This window comes from Thermobia domestica, chromosome 14 (assembly GCF_964235325.1).
Source record: "Thermobia domestica chromosome 14, izTheDome1.hap1.1, whole genome shotgun sequence".
Lineage (NCBI taxonomy): Eukaryota > Metazoa > Arthropoda > Insecta > Zygentoma > Lepismatidae > Thermobia > Thermobia domestica.
In genome coordinates, this window is record NC_137467.1 from 75,027,726 (window position 1) to 75,041,619 (window position 13,894).

Consider the following 13,894-nt stretch of genomic DNA (forward strand, 5'->3'; position numbering starts at 1 on the left):
AATACGTTTATTTTTACCTGTGATGAACTAACAAAGGATTTGTACGTTATGGACACTTGAATGGTCAATTATCTCAAGACACTGGTAATTAAAAATTAAAGTGATATGATAAAAACCATCTAGGGTCCAAATCCTAATAACCCCCCAAAAATAAAAGAAATTGGTTCAGCCGTATTAGCGTGATGAGGTAACAAAGGATTTGTGCGTTCTCTTTTATATATATAGATTTTATGGATATGATTACAAAATGTCTTTCATTTTTCTTTAGGCAAAATGAACATCCAGTGTTGCTATTCAGCCGGTTCGCACCGGTTCGCTAGAACCGGTTGTTAAAATATTCCGTGTTCGCAGAACCATTTGTTGTACTTACAGACATAAACACAAAAATGAGTAGTATGGATGCGTCTTGTATACAATAGAACCGCAGGGGGTCTAATTCATCTGTTAGTTTGTATACTTTTTTGTCGGTAGGCCAGGTGTGTTCGGACAGGTTATTAGGAGGGGAAAGATTTATTGCTAGACCGTTAGGTGGTCAGACTGGTTCCTGGAAAGGTTGACCGTTAAGAGGGATGGTTAGGGATGGTACCGAGACCGAGACGGACTTTTATATACCGAGACGAGACCGAGACCGAGGCGGACTTTTACATACCGAGACGAGACCGAGACCGAGACAGACCTCTATAAATCAAGACGAGACCGAGACGAGACCTTGGTCAGTCTCGGTCTCGTCTCGAATATTGATAGTTATTTTGCCTTTACTCAAAATTTGTTTCGCTGCTGTATGAGATAATATGGGAACGGTTGACTGATGTACAGTGGCGTATTTAGGGGGTAAGTATCGGGCTCAAGCCCCTCCCGAAACAATATAATCCTCTCTCTCTCTGTATATATATATATATACAGGCGCGGATCCAGGATATGATCAAGGGAGGAGCTAAACCATACTTTGTCTCTTTATCCAGTGTAAAGCAGGATTGAAGCTCATTTTATTCAGTGTATACCTGAACATTAAGGGGGAATATAGCCCCTATAGCCCTTTCCTTGAATCCGCTCATATATATAAACAAGCAGTGTTACCAAAGCAAAATAAAGTTGTATTTTCTCAAATTGCACTATGTAAGGTATTACCTATTTCTAATTTAGATATTAAATAAAAACACAATACCACATACATTATTCAGTGTAACAAAGGATAATACAGTATCACTAACATCAATATTTTGGAGATCTCTAATAACTCAAATAGCATAGACGGTGCAATGCGCATGATTTGTATCTTAGCGTCAAATACTATGATTATGGTATAATGTATTTCGAATGAATGAAGGAACAAAGTTACAAGAAATGAAAAATTTAACTTTTTCTAAAGACTTTACTTCGAAAACGAGCTGACATATCACGTTTCATCATGTAGATGCTTGCAAAAGACTTAAGTGATCATGATGTCATTTACAACAATTGTTATTTCAAACCGTTTCAGAGATACCAAACACTTGGATAGTGATTATTATACTGTTTAAAATAACGTATTTGTGTTGCTTCTATAACATTACAACAATATTTTTGGTGGTTTTAATTACAACAAGTCGCAGTTCCATTGTTTTAAGCAGTGTTGCCAATTTAAATAAATTGCTAAATATTATTCTGAATATAATGCAAACAATGTAAATAAGCTGCAAAATATTTTAATAACTCGTAATTTGTTTTATGGTGCAAGAATGTTTTCAAAAGATGACGTTTTTCATAGTCTTTGGGCTATTTATAATGTTAATGTCAAAGTTTTGGTTCCAGCAATACATGTAAATGCAAATTGTAACTGAAATTAAATGTAACTGATAACTTTTCAGTAATATTGGTTGTTCCCCCTAAGCCCTAGGTCTGGTCTACACTTTACATTAAAACCGTGCTTAATTAAAAGTTCTAAATACACCCTAGTTACATTTAACTTGTTTTAGTTTGACCACCGACCACCTCAAACTCGATCCATACCATATAGCTATATGCAATAAAGGACTTACAGTTAGTAATACATATTGTGTTGATTTTTGGTTTGGTTTGTTTTAGTTTAACGTCCCATGATTATGCTAGGGCGTCTAAAGGAGACGTGGAGCTAATGATAATAATGGAATCCGAACCACTTCGGTCGTTCAACTGTACCCACACCGGAAATCGAATTCGGGACCACCGAACCGAAGTCAGCCGTGCTAGCAGCTAGACCAAATGGAGGTCCTCATATTGTGTTGATTTAAATCATTGAGTCAGTGTTGCCAGATTCGAAGATCAAACAGTAGCGTGTCTGTGCTCCAAAAGTAGCGGATTTGAACTATTTGTAGGCCAAATATATAGAAATGAATTATTTGGCAACTAATGACTGGTACTAATTGAATAATATTTAACATGGGCTGGAAAATGTGCTGACATATTGCAAGAAATTATGATCGATAGACAAAAACAATTCTAGACAGGATACCACGAGATAAAAACAGCCTAGGAAACGTCCTTATACACAGAGAAAAATCCGTTCTCCGGACAGTGGTATATTGTACAAACATACGGTATCCTCTTGCTTACTATAGAAATCAGTACGGAGCATACGTTATCCGTATGCAATATAGGCACTGCCCTTAGATGTTATATCATGCCGTTGCAGGATGTATGGCATCTAACAGTTTTCCGTATATCACATGCTTATACTTATGTTACCTTCGCCAGCTATATGTTATATACATCCATTTGTATGAGAGATCCTGACCGCCTGTATTGTTTCATATGGAAAGTACGTATAAATGGAACACTTATACAGAAAGTATTATAAAACATGCGTTTTCAGTTATACGTCTCCTGTACGTTAAGTCCAAAAACTACAGGAATTACGCATGTAACCTATCTTTTTAAGTACGCCACCTACAATTTTTTTTCTCAGTGTACAAGAAGGTTTGACAAAATCAAGAACAACTGGGGAGTAACCTGAAAAAGAGCTGCTCAAGATAGATAGTTGTGGAGAAGACTTGGAAAAACCTTCATGCAGCAGTGGATCGACAATGATTGATTATCACTGGTATACAAATTTTGATCAAGGTCGTGCTTATGTTGGTTTTTCGTCGGTTTCTTACTGATTTGCACCCACTAAACACGAGTATGGCAGTTATTTTCCCGTAATGTCAAAATTTGTGATGATATAAGCATATCAGATTTTATTGAAACAGTAACATATTATACAATTGTACCGGTATCTTACGAGAACATTGAACTACAAGCATAATACAAACATTGTAGTCGTGCTTCAGTTGATTTTTCATTGGTTTCTTAATGATTTGCACCCGCTGAACACGAGTATGGCAGTTATTTTCCCGTAATGTCAAAATTTGTTATGATATAAGCATATTATATTTTACTTAAACAGTAATATATTATACAATTGTGTCTTATAAGAACCTTGCACTACAAACATAACACACACATTTTGGACATCGACTTTCTGGGTAACAAAAATCTACATAACAATACATAAATACTAAAATATATGAATATTACATTTCTTATTAAAAATACATACAAAAGTACTTGAGATTGGAGGAAAGTGTCCATCAAGTACTGGAATTCCGTAGTCAAAAGTGAAGGTTAGTGGTTCTTTTTCTTTTGTGGGAAATGTTCACTTCGTCACGGACTAACCCCCAAATATAATCACCCATCATTGCACAGTCCCACCTTCCTTGGTATTTGCTTTCCATTACCTGAATGTCCTTATGGAAACGTTCCCCGTGCTCTTCGCTAACATCTCCTTAATTCTCCCTAAAGAAATCCAAGTGTGAATGAAGCATATGTAATTTTAAAGACATTCTACACCCCAATGCTCGATATTTATCAATGAGAGTCTTAACTTGGTGATCAAACGCTTCACTTCGGTTATGCACAAGAAATCCCGTCACCAATTTATGAAAGGCCTCCGAAGCGTTTCTTTCCAACTCCGTCATTTTTTGTTTTAGTGTAGCATTATCAAGCATGACATGAATCTGAGGCCCTGTGAAAATGCCAGCCATAACTTTTGCCTCTGATAAAGCTGGAAACATTTGTTTGATGCATTGTAGGGTAGGTGAATTGGGATCCAGAGCTTTCACAAATTGTTTTGCCAATCCCAGCGTAATGTTGGCATGAGAATCTTCTCCCTGGGCACTAATGCTTCATTTATCACATTATGTGTTCCTGGAATAAACTACGTTCTTTCACGCCACACGGTTTGATCATAATGATGGTTAGTTGCCCGACTGTCCCACAGGCATAGAAAGCAGGAATATTTAGTATAACCACTTTGCAACCCAAGAAGAAAACCAATAATTTTGAAATCCCCATACACGTCCCATTGATGTTCCTCATATTTAGTTTTCTCCAACATCACCTTCACACTTGAATGACTCTATTTAATCAATTTACAATTCTCCTATGAATCTTTAGAATCTATATTCTCTGTTTGCTACTCCGAACGATTATCTTTAATAACAAATGCGATACCACCTAGCGAGTATCGAAATAAAAGCACGCAAATTGCTCTGCATAAATCAGTATACGAGAAAAATAAAACATGCTTATATCACTGAAAATATTGACACTACATAAAAGTGCCAGATTCGTGTTTAGGGGGTCAAAATACATAAAACTTCATCAAAAAATAATAATAAGCAAAATTTTGTATACCAGTGTTATGATTATGGCTATGATTTTATTATATCTGGATCTCAGAGGTAAACTAAACCAAGTCATAATTTCGTAACTTTACAAGAGAAGCGGAAAACCAGTTTCTTAAGTAAGACCTATAGTACTGTTTTCAAATTATAGTAAGTAGTTACAAAGTAATAGGATGCTTTTTTTCAAATTATAGTAAGTAGTTACCAAGTAATAGGATGCTTTTGGACTTACATTGTTCACCATTAGAAAGAACATAGTCTATTAATAATGTATTCTTAACTCAATTTCGACCAAAAATATGACTTAGCATAGTCTACCTCTAAAGTTCATGTATATATATAACTTTTACTAGGTAAGGTAGGGTAAAAACAGATCCAAAATTTAACGAAATTCGTACAGCGAAAAACAAATTTGATCCTTCATATTGCGGCAAAACTAGGAAAATTAATACAAAAGAAAACTAGAAAGTTAAGAATCACTTGTTTTGCCGGGACAGAGAAAATAGATATATATAGCTCGAATTACCTATACACTTACATAACATGTTAATATGTATGTCCATGTTTCGCAAGTAATTTTCAAGCAATGTAAAATTTCAGCGTAATGAACGCATGATTAGTTTTCTCGAATAAATATCACATGCACCGCTGAGAACTCAGGAATAAACTTAATCTATGTTATGGCACTGGATATATCCTTATATAACGCATTACGACCTTATAAACTTGTATAAGAAACAGAATGTACTTAAAGTGAGACGCGAACTATTCGAAACATAAGACTTTGAATCTAACTTGTTTGGTGATCCAACTCGAGACCACAGATAGCAAAGATGAGTGCCGTAGCTCCCACCATAAGGTTAAGGAAGTGCCTGTTTTAAAGTGTCAATTAAACACTGAGATGTGTAACAGTAATAAAGCATTTGATCAATTTGAAACAAAATATATGGTAGTAATAATTTACTCTATTTGTTAAGATAATGAACATTATATTCTGTTTTTAAAATGGCAATCAAAGTAGAATGTTTTTGATAACTGAGAAATTGTAAAATTTCAATTTCGGCGCGATTAAATACATTCGTACTGTTATGTGTTGCGTTATCCGTTAGGAGGTATTGAACAATTCTGATTCAGAGGAAGGATATAAACTACTGTAAAGTACTGGAGTTAATTTAATATAGTTTAATTGTATAGGCAGTTCTGAGACTATCTGATACAAAGTCTATTGCTGAAAGTGAAATATGAGTTACTATTAGGGTTTTATCCCAAGTATGTTATACCCAATGATGATTGAACTTGAAACACACAAATGGAAAGCATTAGCGCTAGCAAATTGCTATGAAGAGGTACACTATACCATAATTCTAAGTTAAGAATAAAGACAAAAAATAAGAAGCGGAAACGACAGACTGTACGATAATAATACTTTCACAATTTTAATTCATACTTTTTATTTCGAGACTTTCGAGACGAGACCCGAGACGAGACCGAGACTTGGCCTCCGAGACCGAGATCGAGACAAGCATCTTTTGACCCAGACGGCGATTTTTGACTCGAGACGAGATCGAGCCCGAGATCGCTACTTATCAACCGAGACGAGACCGAGACTGTACAAAGTCTCGTCTCGTCTCGTCTCGATACCATCCCTAGGGATGGTGTAGTTTCTAGAAAAGTTGTTAAAATATGCATAACATACTCTTGGGAAAAATCAGATTGACGTCATTTTATTTTATTTAATTCAATCATATTTTATTTTACTTCATTCGTTCGTATGCATAGCATACTCCATAGAACAGCTACGCTGTGATGATACTAATTATTTAATTCGCTCGCATTCTAAAGCATTCTCCGTAGAACAGCTATATTGTAATCATATTAAAAATAAAATTAATCTCGAACCCAGATTATTTATCGGAGCGATTTTTATTTACTTAATTACATAATATTATTTTATTTCATTCGTTTGTATGTTAAAGCATACTCCTTAGAACAGCTATTATGTGATCATATTATTTTTCCCAAATCGTATGTTATGTATACTCAAGAGAAACTTTATTTCGAAGTACTAAGAGATGGGAGGGAATAAACTTTATTCATGCGGGACTTTTTAATTCGAGGGATCGTATGCATAGCATATTCGTTGTTATGAACTTATGGAAACTTTTGTTACTGCTGCATATACAGAGTGTGGTTTTCGTACGTCATTCACTGGTAAACTCAAGAGATGAACTGAACTTTTCGCGCGCATTTTGGAAACCGGTTGTGTGAGAGTGAAAGATGGCGTTGTCGGGTAATGACATTACAGGTACATGTTAAAACATGAATACAAATACAAAAGAAGACAAACACCGCGCTGGGTAGACATCACAGAATGCCGAGAGAGTAATAAAAACAAGTTTGGTGGTGCGGTAGGTGAACATGAGACATTGTCGGCGGAGAATACAAAGTTGAGGTTGCGATAGGTGAACATGTTGAAACATGTTCCTATGGTAATTGGCAATAGAAAGGAAGTTTTGCGCCATGAATGGTGAAAACAAGATTACTTTGCGGATATGAAAATACTTTAAATATGGGTTATAGCGGGAAATATATATGTAGAGAGACATCATGTATTTCTTTGAGAAAGAGGAATACTGCGAAGTTAACACTGATCCAATATCTGATGCTGAAACAGAAATATACAAATCATCGTCAAATGAAGAATATGATTTTGATGCAATAGAATCAGCAGTGCTAGCAGTTAGACCAACCCCATCATCTCCAGTTGTATCATCAAGAACACCACCATTTTGGGGTTTAGATTGTTGTTGTAATAGTCAAAAAGCGGACCGTGAAGGTATAAAGAAGGCTATTAAAATGGGATTTCAACGATACATTAATATGCGACGGATCTAGAGAGGGATCCTATCACGATTTTGCTCATGATTGTATGAATGTGCAGCCAAAGTCATTGAAAACCCGTGCCTGGAGTATTATAGCAAGTCCTAGTGTTGAAGAAGTTGTGTTTTACCTGTATGCAAACACGCATATTATTGTAATATTAACAAGAGAAAAATTCTATGAAACGTATGCGGAATTGTTAAGTGATACAGACTATCTCTTGGAATTACTAGACATTTTCATGAGAAAAGACAGATGGAAGTCGGACATTCCAGATTGAAAAATGTATTCGAGTAGTGCAGTGTTTCATGTGTGTTATGTAATAGTGAAAACATTAATGTGAATTGTATATTAAAAACTATAAAAGTGTACTTACGTAACAATAATCCAAATGAATGCATGGAATACAAGTTAAATTTTCCTCATGATTGTACTCATCTTCCTAATACTGGAACGTTTGCAGCGAAGTAAATATTTCTTGATAAAACTCTTAGTGAATATTTTGAAGTGTTTGAACAAGAACATAGTGAAATCTCATTTATATGGTTTATGTGTAAAACTTGTGATCTTTTAAAAAATACAGAATTTGTTGGTCAGATTATTCCGTTTTTCATTCATCACACAAATGAAATTTCACCATGCGTAAATCAGTATATTATCGATATTCAAATTTTAAAATGTCTGATAACGAATTTATTATTCGTGAGTTTTGTTTAACTGCATGCGATGATACAGTAAATTTCCATTGCTTGGTAAAATCACAATATATTATAATTTATTATCACTAGGTTGTCAAGAACAAATTGATTTGTTAACATTAAATTTACAAGGTCTGAAATGGAATAGCAAAACTGGATATATTGTATCATGCATACGAAACCTTGTATATCAATTAAGTGCAAAGAATTCAACCTTTTAGTGTAAAGGCTTAGAGAAATCTCTTTGGATTAAAAGAATATTTGCATTAGATAATGTCATTGGTTTAGAAACAAAACATTGTCCTTCATTAAATTAATTATGTGAAAACACATTTAATGAATATTGTAGTTTTCACACAAATATTGTAAAGAAATCAGGATGTGCATATCATAATCCACAACAGTTGAATTATTGGTGGAAATATGAAAGATCAACAGCATTAACTAATGCAATATCAAGATTGGAATGTTTTTCTTTCTTAGGAATTGTAAATAAAATGCAGGAATGTAAGTTTTAAAAAATACTTAAAAATTAAAGAAGTTGTATTTATGATAAGAAAAAAATTTAAAAAATGTATATATGGTAAAAATAAAAAATAAAAATGTTTACATGTTTATAAACGATAACATCAATCTTTTTCAATTTTTTCTTGATAAACATTTTTAAACACTTGAAATAAATGAGTGCGAATAATATGATACAAAAGAATAAAACAAAATATCCACACAACACAGAATTTTCACGTTGATATTAATGATTATTCGTAAAGTGTATTTTAGTATTTTTTGATAAAAGGCTTTTTATTTCCTTGGAAATGTTCATAGCAAGACTATCAAAGTAATAGCCATGTTTTTTCTTATCGATGTACACTGCAACCCAATGCGATCCAGCTGAATCAGATATATCGAGATTAATCACAAGTGCAGCAGGAAGTTCTACCGTTACAGAAAGTCTGTCAATAGGGTTAATTCCAGTAACACTTGAACCAGTCACTTTATCAGTTATTAACACTTTTAACAATTCGTCACTATACATGATGGAGATTGTCCGAAACGATGTTTATTATGTGCACACCTATGAACGTGAAAACTTAAAGCAGTATACTTTGGACAGTTTATTTCTTCTAAATTTGTAACATCTCTTCGAAGAATTCCTTGAAGAAAAGATTTTCTACTTCTTCCATATGTGTATATGGTTCTAGTATTTGAACAATATGTTTGAAGTATTTCCTTGAGATGTGAATATTCTACATCGCCTTCATGCCACATAATGCCATACACATTCTCACCTAGATACTTGTTTGTACTTATGACCGGTTCAGTTAACTTATTTAAGGGAAATGGCGGTTTAAAAATCCAGATTTGAAAAAGGGAACGTCAGGATTTACAATAGCTAGCTCCTTTACAATAAACTCATCATCATTATCATGATAAGCAGAGAAATGTACTACCATGAGCAAAATAAATGACGCGTCTCTTTATTTTGAAATTTTTTTAAAATATCTCTGTTTTCTTTATATGTTCGAAATTTCGGAAGGTTTCCCCAGCAGGACGGGTTAATAACAAACCCGTTTTTAATATTTGTGTTAGATATTAGCTTAAAATAAATAAATTAGAAGCAAAAAACATCAAATCGACAGAAATCTCGAGAATTACCTACTCTGCTAAAGTGGGAAATTTTCAAGAACGCGAGGGAATTCTGCAGTTCAACACGAAGCAGCGACATCTATGTCACTGAGAGAAATGTGGATAAAATCTACAAACGAAACTTTTAACGAAATATTTCTAATATGTCTTATTTCGTGCATTATCTGCAAATTCCAAATATATGAATCTATGCCAAGTATTAACGTAAAGATAGAGCAAAAAGTGGAAATTGTCTATGGAAAAGGACGAATTGGTAGCGCGACCGTAATGAAAAATCGCCTTTACCGTAGAACAGGGTCAGTTCACGTAAGAAAACAAATAGCTCAGTTAGTTAAAGCAACTAGTCTGTATGCCGAAGGTAGCGGGTTCGAATCCAGATGGAAGTGACGTTGTCATTTTTATTATTATGGTTATTTTATTTATTTTTTTATGTGGGAAAGAATCAAATTGTAACATATGTGTAAAACCCATGACGATACCAAAAAAAGAAAAAATGTCGTTGTCGCACTTGCATTAGCATCCCTAATTTTGTTTGCAAAAAGTTTAGTAATTATTTCCCCTGTGCTCACTACTCACTATACGTAATGCTCGCTGGCGCGTTGTTTCCCAGTAAATATTAATCCTAATTTGGAGAATTTTATAAAGTTTCACAATATTTCTCACTAGATAGTCTTCTATCTACTTGTTTGGATATTTTGATAACACATTTCCCTATTAAGTGTTTAATTTTCCCTAGATGTTTAATTACGGAAAAGTTTTACAATGTATTTGTATTAAATTGAAATTGTTTTGAATTTACCACATGAGATAAGTAGCTCGAAGGAGGAAAACTCAAGTAATTGATATTCTACGTAAAAGCTACCTATTGTAGAATGATGATACTTCTTGCCATCAGCACATAATCTTCACGTTAGAGAGTCAGACAGAAAAAAATTCTGTTTTTTCCTCCCTATGACCACCCATCTTAAACCTCTACATTCCATTGTTCGTCTCACAAAATTTCGGTCCTCCAAAAACATTCATATAATAATAATAATAATAATAATAATAATAATAATAATAATAATAATAATAATAATAATAATAATAATAATAATAATAATAATAATCCTGAATATGCCATCCTTACATAATGTAAGGATATCTTAGTTTCTTAGTTTAAATCTTAGATATCTTAGTCTAAAGTGCTTTCTTTAGTAATTATTTGAACAACCATGTAGGAGGGGGTACGGCGTTTTATTTTGCCCCTCTCATTTCAGTACCCTTCCAACAGAAAGTAATTTCTCATAAGCAGGGTAGACAAAATGAATAAGAAATATATTTACAGCATCCTCTCCCCTTTCATGATTGGAATATCACGTAGCATTTTTTTATTCTACCAAAGATGGCCCTGTGCGGTTAGGGGTAGGTAACTAAAGAAATACCTAATATATAGCGCCCCTTGATTGTAATAATAAAGCTTCTTTATTTGTACGAGGGAGCGCCAACAAGGTGATAAAAAGAATAGGAAAAATGTATATTGAATCCAGTGGCGGATCCAGCACAAACTTCTGGGAGGGGGGGTAGTGAAAGATTCTTTTGATGATGTGAAGCTGTCACAAATTACCACTTAACTAAACTAAACATAATAGTGGGGTGAACTGGAACCCAGTCAGTCAGTTTAAATTGATGTAAAAGTTTAATTTTTGGCTTCATATTAAAGTTTTGGTTTCAAATGAAAATTTCAGTCCCAGTGGTCAAGGATCAAATCTCGTGGGGCTCTTCAGTGTAGGCTAATACGGGCCCCTTATGAGAAAAGGCAAAAATATTAAAATGTTTTTAACGTTTGAATTTTTCGTCTATTTTAAAGAATTGTTGGGCTTTGTATTAAAGTGTTAGTTCCAAATGGCAATTTCAGTCCGATGGAGAAGATCAAATCCTGGAGTCGGGGGGGCTCATCAGTATAGTGTGCTACGGCTCCATTATGGGAAAAGGCAAAAATATGAAAATGCTTATAACTTTCGAATTTTTCGTCTATTTTAAAGAAATTATTGGCTTCATATTAAAGTCTTGGCTTCAAATGACAATTTCAGTCCTTGTGAACAATTACCAAATCTCGGAGGGCTCTTCGGTGTAGGGGTTTCGGCTTCTTTATGGGACAAGATTCACGTAATTGATATTGCAAAATTGTTTTGTATACATTAGTGTAAACTTGCACCATTTGGTTAATTTTACCTCTTATATTTTGCAGATTTCAAATTCCAAGCATACTTACTTCTCAAAGCTAAAAGGCACTTACTAGTTTCATTAAAAGGAAATGTCTTTTATGAAAAGTTGTCATGGAGTAGATGAACGAACAGGCACCCAAACATTGGTTGAGTCGGACGGTTGAAACTCGTTAAGCTCACTTCAATTATTATATAATAATAATAATAATAATAATAATAATAATAATAATAATAATAATAATAATAATAATAATAATAATAATAATAATAATAGAGCATTCATGGGGTCCGTGGCTCGACTCCACTTCGCGCCAAGTGAAATTTGAGGTAGACAAATACCGTGTGCATGGGTATGTGTTTTCTTGGAATTTTCCATTTTCCTCCCACTTTCTTCATTTCATCATTTCATTCATCATCATTCTCCCTTAGCGTAGGTGCATAATCGTTCAACGTTAAACTAGATATTCCATTTAATTTTAATTTCAATAATAATAATAAACAATTAATTCAACTGAAAAAACTGTAATTTATGTTGACGGCAATTATCATAAATATGCAACCATTATAAAAACAATGCTTTGAGTAGAAAGATAAACCTTCCCAAGTGTTAACGAATGCGCACGAGATAAGACGTGTCTCGAGAAAGAGACGAGACGCGCTTTGTGACATCCAAAAGAAGACTTAACAAATGTTTTGGACACGAGATAGCTTTTAAAATGTCTCGTCTTGTCTGGAATGTCTCGAAAACAAAAGTCTAAGTTTTAAAATTATTTTTAAAGATCTATTCTCTCAAAAGTAGCTCTCTGCCTTAAAATTAATAACGGCATTTGTGATTTTTTTAAAAAATAAACAATGTCAAAAGTTAATAGTTAACTTTTCGAAAAGAAGCTTCATTAAGGGTGAACCCGAAGGATGTCCACAAACTTCGGGAGATGATTCGTGACATCAAAAGGAGACAAATAGCCCTCTTGCAGTTTTCGAGTTCAGCTTCGTTGTCGAGATACAGGGTTGCCAACTGGTCGTGTTTGAGAAACTCACTGGAAATAAATTCAACTCCAAGAATAAGCTACTACAGGTCAATTGACTTATACCATGCTGCAAGGTTAAATATTTGTTTATGAAGTGTGTAGAAAATTTGCCAGTGTCCTTTCTGAGAACATCGTCGAGAAAAAGTCACCTCCAAGAATAAACTACCCCTCGTAAATTTTTCTAAGAGAAATATCTGATACTGCAATATAGGGTTGTTAATTAAATATTGATTAATGAAAAATAAACAAAATTGTTAAAACCATTTTTGAGAAAATAGCTTTTTTCGATTTTCGGCTGTTAGTAAACCACACTTATTTTAGGCGGTAGGAAAAAAATGGGAAAATCTCCTGTAGGAATACTATGTAAACCGTAAGTTTAAAATTTGGTGTAGATACGTTGAACGGTATGGCCTCTAGGCGAGTGCACAGAAAAGTGTACCGAACGGACGGACCGGAAGGACGGGTATCGAAAAATCACATTTCCGGTATGTAGACGCCATGAAGTATGTAAATCCGCTGAAATCTGAATTTGATATACTATTTTCACAATCACCATATTTTCTTCTCTCTTTTGTCGCTCGAAAAAGAAAAGCCTGAGTTTACCACAAAAAGCTAGGGTGTTTACCAAAAAATATTCAATTACAGTGCCACCGCACTAAACTTTTTCAATTCAATTTCTTAACTGTGTTAGGCCGCAGTTGTTACTGAAGTGTGTATTTGGATAATACGAAAAAAAAATCATATTATTCAAA